This window comes from Drosophila suzukii (genome assembly GCF_043229965.1).
Source record: "Drosophila suzukii chromosome X unlocalized genomic scaffold, CBGP_Dsuzu_IsoJpt1.0 scf_Xc, whole genome shotgun sequence".
Lineage (NCBI taxonomy): Eukaryota > Metazoa > Arthropoda > Insecta > Diptera > Drosophilidae > Drosophila > Drosophila suzukii.
The window spans coordinates 6,292,983-6,302,088 of NW_027255894.1; positions in this window are offsets into that span (position 1 = coordinate 6,292,983).

The following is a 9,106-nucleotide window of genomic DNA, read 5'->3' on the forward strand; positions in this document are numbered from 1 at the left end:
AATTGGGCCTTCTTTCAATCTTTAAAAGCCTATAACTTGGTCACATGAACTCGGATTTCGATATGGCATACCTTTATGGGCTTGTGGAATGATTATGTTGTTATCTGCATTAATATATATAACTTTAAATGTAGTAAAAAATATGACCGTTTTTATGTCATTGATTTTAATTTTGAGAAGGTTTACTGAAATGGGCCTTCTTTCCATCTTTAAAAGCCGATAACTTGGTGAAAAGGACTCGGATTTCGATATGGCATACCTTCATGTGCTTGTGGAATGATTATACTGTTATCCGCACTTAAACATTTAACTTTAAAGGTAGTTAAAAATATGACCGTTTTTAGGTCATTGATTTTTATTTTGCGAAGGTTTACTGAAATGGGCCTTCTTTCCATCTTTAAAAGCCCATAACTTGGTCAAATGAACTCGTATTGCGATATGGAATACCTTTATGGGCTTGTGGAATGATTATGTTGTTATCTGCAATAATATATATAACTTTAATGGTACTAAAACATATGACCGTTTTTATGTCATTGATTTTAATTTTGCGAAGGCTTACTGAAATGGGCTTTCTTTCCATCTTTAAAAGCCCATAACTTGGTCAAATTAACTCATATTGCGATATGGCACACCTTTATGGGCTTGTGGAATGATTATGTTTATATCTGCATTAATATATATAACTTTAATGGTAGTAAAACATATGACCGTTTTTATGTCATTAATTTTAAGTTTGCGAAGGATTACTGAATTGGGCCTTCTTTCCATCTTTAAAAGCCCATAACTTGGTCACATGAACTCGGATTTCGATATGGAATACCTTTATGGGCTTGTGGAATGATTATGTTGTTATCTGCATTAATATATATAACTTTAATGGAAGTAAAAAATATGACCGTGTTTATGTCATTGATTTTAATTTTGAGAAGGTTTACTGAAATGGGCCTTCTTTCCACCTTTAAGGGCCGATAACTTGGTGAAAAGGACTCGGATTCCGATATGGCATACCTTTATGTGCTTGTGGAATGATTATACTGTTATCCGCACTTAAACATTTAACTTTAAAGGTAGTTAAAATTTTTTTTTTTTTTTTTTTAAATGCTTTGCTATTTATTTATTGAATCTTCTCCCTTTGGATACTAACAATAAGTGTATCAAATCTTAGACTAATTAATCTAACTCACAGTCATATGACTGATGTTGTGCTAAAGGGGCCCGAAAGTTATTGCTGGCTTGCCAGGTCGTTGCGTTGTAGACGGGATCGGCTGGAAACCCAAGTCAAGCCTCTTGCGAGGCGATTGGGGTGCACAGAGAGTTTTTCGTTGTAGGACGCTGCTGGCCTTTAGTTTTAGATGTACTTTCTTGCGTTCGATGTGTCTTCTCCAGGTTAGTCGTCTGTCAAGGTGGACGCCGAGATACGTTACATCGTTGACTTGGGGAATCTGCGTATTATTCAATAATAGTGGAGGGCATGTTTGCCTGTTGAGGGTAAACGTTATGTGTTTACATTTGTGTTCATTTATTTTAATCCGCCAATCAGATAGCCACCTCTCTACTACGAGGAGGTGGCTTGCTAGCTGTGTTGTGGCTCGGCCTGGGCACCTCAAGCGACTTATTTATATTATATATTATTTATATTTATATTTATATTTATATTTATATTTATATTTATATTTATATTTATATTTATATTTATATTTATATTTATATTTATATTTATATTTATATTTATATTTATATTTATATTTATATTTATATTTATATTTATATTTATATTTATATTTATATTTATATTTATATTTATATTTATATTTATATTTATATTTATATTTATATTTATATTTATATTTATATTTATATTTATATTTATATTTATATTTATATTTATATTTATATTTATATTTATATTTATATTTATATTTATATTTATATTTATATTTATATTTATATTTATATTTATATTTATATTTATATTTATATTTATATTTATATTTATATTTATATTTATATTTATATTTATATTTATATTTATATTTATATTTATATTTATATTTATATTTATATTTATATTTATATTTATATTTATATTTATATTTATATTTATATTTATATTTATATTTATATTTATATTTATATTTATATTTATATTTATATTTATATTTATATTTATATTTATATTTATATTTATATTTATATTTATATTTATATTTATATTTATATTTATATTTATATTTATATTTATATTTATATTTATATTTATATTTATATTTATATTTATATTTATATTTATATTTATATTTATATTTATATTTATATTTATATTTATATTTATATTTATATTTATATTTATATTTATATTTATATTTATATTTATATTTATATTTATATTTATATTTATATTTATATTTATATTTATATTTATATTTATATTTATATTTATATTTATATTTATATTTATATTTATATTTATATTTATATTTATATTTATATTTATATTTATATTTATATTTATATTTATATTTATATTTATATTTATATTTATATTTATATTTATATTTATATTTATATTTATATTTATATTTATATTTATATTTATATTTATATTTATATTTATATTTATATTATATTTATATTTATATTTATATTTATATTTATATTTATATTTATATTTATATTTATATTTATATTTATATTTATATTTATATTTATATTTATATTTATATTTATATTTATATTTATATTTATATTTATATTTATATTTATATTTATATTTATATTTATATTTATATTTATATTTATATTTATATTTATATTTATATTTATATTTATATTTATATTTATATTTATATTTATATTTATATTTATATTTATATTTATATTTATATTTATATTTATATTTATATTTATATTTATATTTATATTTATATTTATATTTATATTTATATTTATATTTATATTTATATTTATATTTATATTTATATTTATATTTATATTTATATTTATATTTATATTTATATTTATATTTATATTTATATTTATATTTATATTTATATTTATATTTATATTTATATTTATATTTATATTTATATTTATATTTATATTTATATTTATATTTATATTTATATTTATATTTATATTTATATTTATATTTATATTTATATTTATATTTATATTTATATTTATATTTATATTTATATTTATATTTATATTTATATTTATATTTATATTTATATTTATATTTATATTTATATTTATATTTATATTTATATTTATATTTATATTTATATTTATATTTATATTTATATTTATATTTATATTTATATTTATATTTATATTTATATTTATATTTATATTTATATTTATATTTATATTTATATTTATATTTATATTTATATTTATATTTATATTTATATTTATATTTATATTTATATTTATATTTATATTTATATTTATATTTATATTTATATTTATATTTATATTTATATTTATATTTATATTTATATTTATATTTATATTTATATTTATATTTATATTTATATTTATATTTATATTTATATTTATATTTATATTTATATTTATATTTATATTTATATTTATATTTATATTTATATTTATATTTATATTTATATTTATATTTATATTTATATTTATATTTATATTTATATTTATATTTATATTTATATTTATATTTATATTTATATTTATATTTATATTTATATTTATATTTATATTTATATTTATATTTATATTTATATTTATATTTATATTTATATTTATATTTATATTTATATTTATATTTATATTTATATTTATATTTATATTTATATTTATATTTATATTTATATTTATATTTATATTTATATTTATATTTATATTTATATTTATATTTATATTTATATTTATATTTATATTTATATTTATATTTATATTTATATTTATATTTATATTTATATTTATATTTATATTTATATTTATATTTATATTTATATTTATATTTATATTTATATTTATATTTATATTTATATTTATATTTATATTTATATTTATATTTATATTTATATTTATATTTATATTTATATTTATATTTATATTTATATTTATATTTATATTTATATTTATATTTATATTTATATTTATATTTATATTTATATTTATATTTATATTTATATTTATATTTATATTTATATTTATATTTATATTTATATTTATATTTATATTTATATTTATATTTATATTTATATTTATATTTATATTTATATTTATATTTATATTTATATTTATATTTATATTTATATTTATATTTATATTTATATTTATATTTATATTTATATTTATATTTATATTTATATTTATATTTATATTTATATTTATATTTATATTTATATTTATATTTATATTTATATTTATATTTATATTTATATTTATATTTATATTTATATTTATATTTATATTTATATTTATATTTATATTTATATTTATATTTATATTTATATTTATATTTATATTTATATTTATATTTATATTTATATTTATATTTATATTTATATTTATATTTATATTTATATTTATATTTATATTTATATTTATATTTATATTTATATTTATATTTATATTTATATTTATATTTATATTTATATTTATATTTATATTTATATTTATATTTATATTTATATTTATATTTATATTTATATTTATATTTATATTTATATTTATATTTATATTTATATTTATATTTATATTTATATTTATATTTATATTTATATTTATATTTATATTTATATTTATATTTATATTTATATTTATATTTATATTTATATTTATATTTATATTTATATTTATATTTATATTTATATTTATATTTATATTTATATTTATATTTATATTTATATTTATATTTATATTTATATTTATATTTATATTTATATTTATATTTATATTTATATTTATATTTATATTTATATTTATATTTATATTTATATTTATATTTATATTTATATTTATATTTATATTTATATTTATATTTATATTTATATTTATATTTATATTTATATTTATATTTATATTTATATTTATATTTATATTTATATTTATATTTATATTTATATTTATATTTATATTTATATTTATATTTATATTTATATTTATATTTATATTTATATTTATATTTATATTTATATTTATATTTATATTTATATTTATATTTATATTTATATTTATATTTATATTTATATTTATATTTATATTTATATTTATATTTATATTTATATTTATATTTATATTTATATTTATATTTATATTTATATTTATATTTATATTTATATTTATATTTATATTTATATTTATATTTATATTTATATTTATATTTATATTTATATTTATATTTATATTTATATTTATATTTATATTTATATTTATATTTATATTTATATTTATATTTATATTTATATTTATATTTATATTTATATTTATATTTATATTTATATTTATATTTATATTTATATTTATATTTATATTTATATTTATATTTATATTTATATTTATATTTATATTTATATTTATATTTATATTTATATTTATATTTATATTTATATTTATATTTATATTTATATTTATATTTATATTTATATTTATATTTATATTTATATTTATATTTATATTTATATTTATATTTATATTTATATTTATATTTATATTTATATTTATATTTATATTTATATTTATATTTATATTTATATTTATATTTATATTTATATTTATATTTATATTTATATTTATATTTATATTTATATTTATATTTATATTTATATTTATATTTATATTTATATTTATATTTATATTTATATTTATATTTATATTTATATTTATATTTATATTTATATTTATATTTATATTTATATTTATATTTATATTTATATTTATATTTATATTTATATTTATATTTATATTTATATTTATATTTATATTTATATTTATATTTATATTTATATTTATATTTATATTTATATTTATATTTATATTTATATTTATATTTATATTTATATTTATATTTATATTTATATTTATATTTATATTTATATTTATATTTATATTTATATTTATATTTATATTTATATTTATATTTATATTTATATTTATATTTATATTTATATTTATATTTATATTTATATTTATATTTATATTTATATTTATATTTATATTTATATTTATATTTATATTTATATTTATATTTATATTTATATTTATATTTATATTTATATTTATATTTATATTTATATTTATATTTATATTTATATTTATATTTATATTTATATTTATATTTATATTTATATTTATATTTATATTTATATTTATATTTATATTTATATTTATATTTATATTTATATTTATATTTATATTTATATTTATATTTATATTTATATTTATATTTATATTTATATTTATATTTATATTTATATTTATATTTATATTTATATTTATATTTATATTTATATTTATATTTATATTTATATTTATATTTATATTTATATTTATATTTATATTTATATTTATATTTATATTTATATTTATATTTATATTTATATTTATATTTATATTTATATTTATATTTATATTTATATTTATATTTATATTTATATTTATATTTATATTTATATTTATATTTATATTTATATTTATATTTATATTTATATTTATATTTATATTTATATTTATATTTATATTTATATTTATATTTATATTTATATTTATATTTATATTTATATTTATATTTATATTTATATTTATATTTATATTTATATTTATATTTATATTTATATTTATATTTATATTTATATTTATATTTATATTTATATTTATATTTATATTTATATTTATATTTATATTTATATTTATATTTATATTTATATTTATATTTATATTTATATTTATATTTATATTTATATTTATATTTATATTTATATTTATATTTATATTTATATTTATATTTATATTTATATTTATATTTATATTTATATTTATATTTATATTTATATTTATATTTATATTTATATTTATATTTATATTTATATTTATATTTATATTTATATTTATATTTATATTTATATTTATATTTATATTTATATTTATATTTATATTTATATTTATATTTATATTTATATTTATATTTATATTTATATTTATATTTATATTTATATTTATATTTATATTTATATTTATATTTATATTTATATTTATATTTATATTTATATTTATATTTATATTTATATTTATATTTATATTTATATTTATATTTATATTTATATTTATATTTATATTTATATTTATATTTATATTTATATTTATATTTATATTTATATTTATATTTATATTTATATTTATATTTATATTTATATTTATATTTATATTTATATTTATATTTATATTTATATTTATATTTATATTTATATTTATATTTATATTTATATTTATATTTATATTTATATTTATATTTATATTTATATTTATATTTATATTTATATTTATATTTATATTTATATTTATATTTATATTTATATTTATATTTATATTTATATTTATATTTATATTTATATTTATATTTATATTTATATTTATATTTATATTTATATTTATATTTATATTTATATTTATATTTATATTTATATTTATATTTATATTTATATTTATATTTATATTTATATTTATATTTATATTTATATTTATATTTATATTTATATTTATATTTATATTTATATTTATATTTATATTTATATTTATATTTATATTTATATTTATATTTATATTTATATTTATATTTATATTTATATTTATATTTATATTTATATTTATATTTATATTTATATTTATATTTATATTTATATTTATATTTATATTTATATTTATATTTATATTTATATTTATATTTATATTTATATTTATATTTATATTTATATTTATATTTATATTTATATTTATATTTATATTTATATTTATATTTATATTTATATTTATATTTATATTTATATTTATATTTATATTTATATTTATATTTATATTTATATTTATATTTATATTTATATTTATATTTATATTTATATTTATATTTATATTTATATTTATATTTATATTTATATTTATATTTATATTTATATTTATATTTATATTTATATTTATATTTATATTTATATTTATATTTATATTTATATTTATATTTATATTTATATTTATATTTATATTTATATTTATATTTATATTTATATTTATATTTATATTTATATTTATATTTATATTTATATTTATATTTATATTTATATTTATATTTATATTTATATTTATATTTATATTTATATTTATATTTATATTTATATTTATATTTATATTTATATTTATATTTATATTTATATTTATATTTATATTTATATTTATATTTATATTTATATTTATATTTATATTTATATTTATATTTATATTTATATTTATATTTATATTTATATTTATATTTATATTTATATTTATATTTATATTTATATTTATATTTATATTTATATTTATATTTATATTTATATTTATATTTATATTTATATTTATATTTATATTTATATTTATATTTATATTTATATTTATATTTATATTTATATTTATATTTATATTTATATTTATATTTATATTTATATTTATATTTATATTTATATTTATATTTATATTTATATTTATATTTATATTTATATTTATATTTATATTTATATTTATATTTATATTTATATTTATATTTATATTTATATTTATATTTATATTTATATTTATATTTATATTTATATTTATATTTATATTTATATTTATATTTATATTTATATTTATATTTATATTTATATTTATATTTATATTTATATTTATATTTATATTTATATTTATATTTATATTTATATTTATATTTATATTTATATTTATATTTATATTTATATTTATATTTATATTTATATTTATATTTATATTTATATTTATATTTATATTTATATTTATATTTATATTTATATTTATATTTATATTTATATTTATATTTATATTTATATTTATATTTATATTTATATTTATATTTATATTTATATTT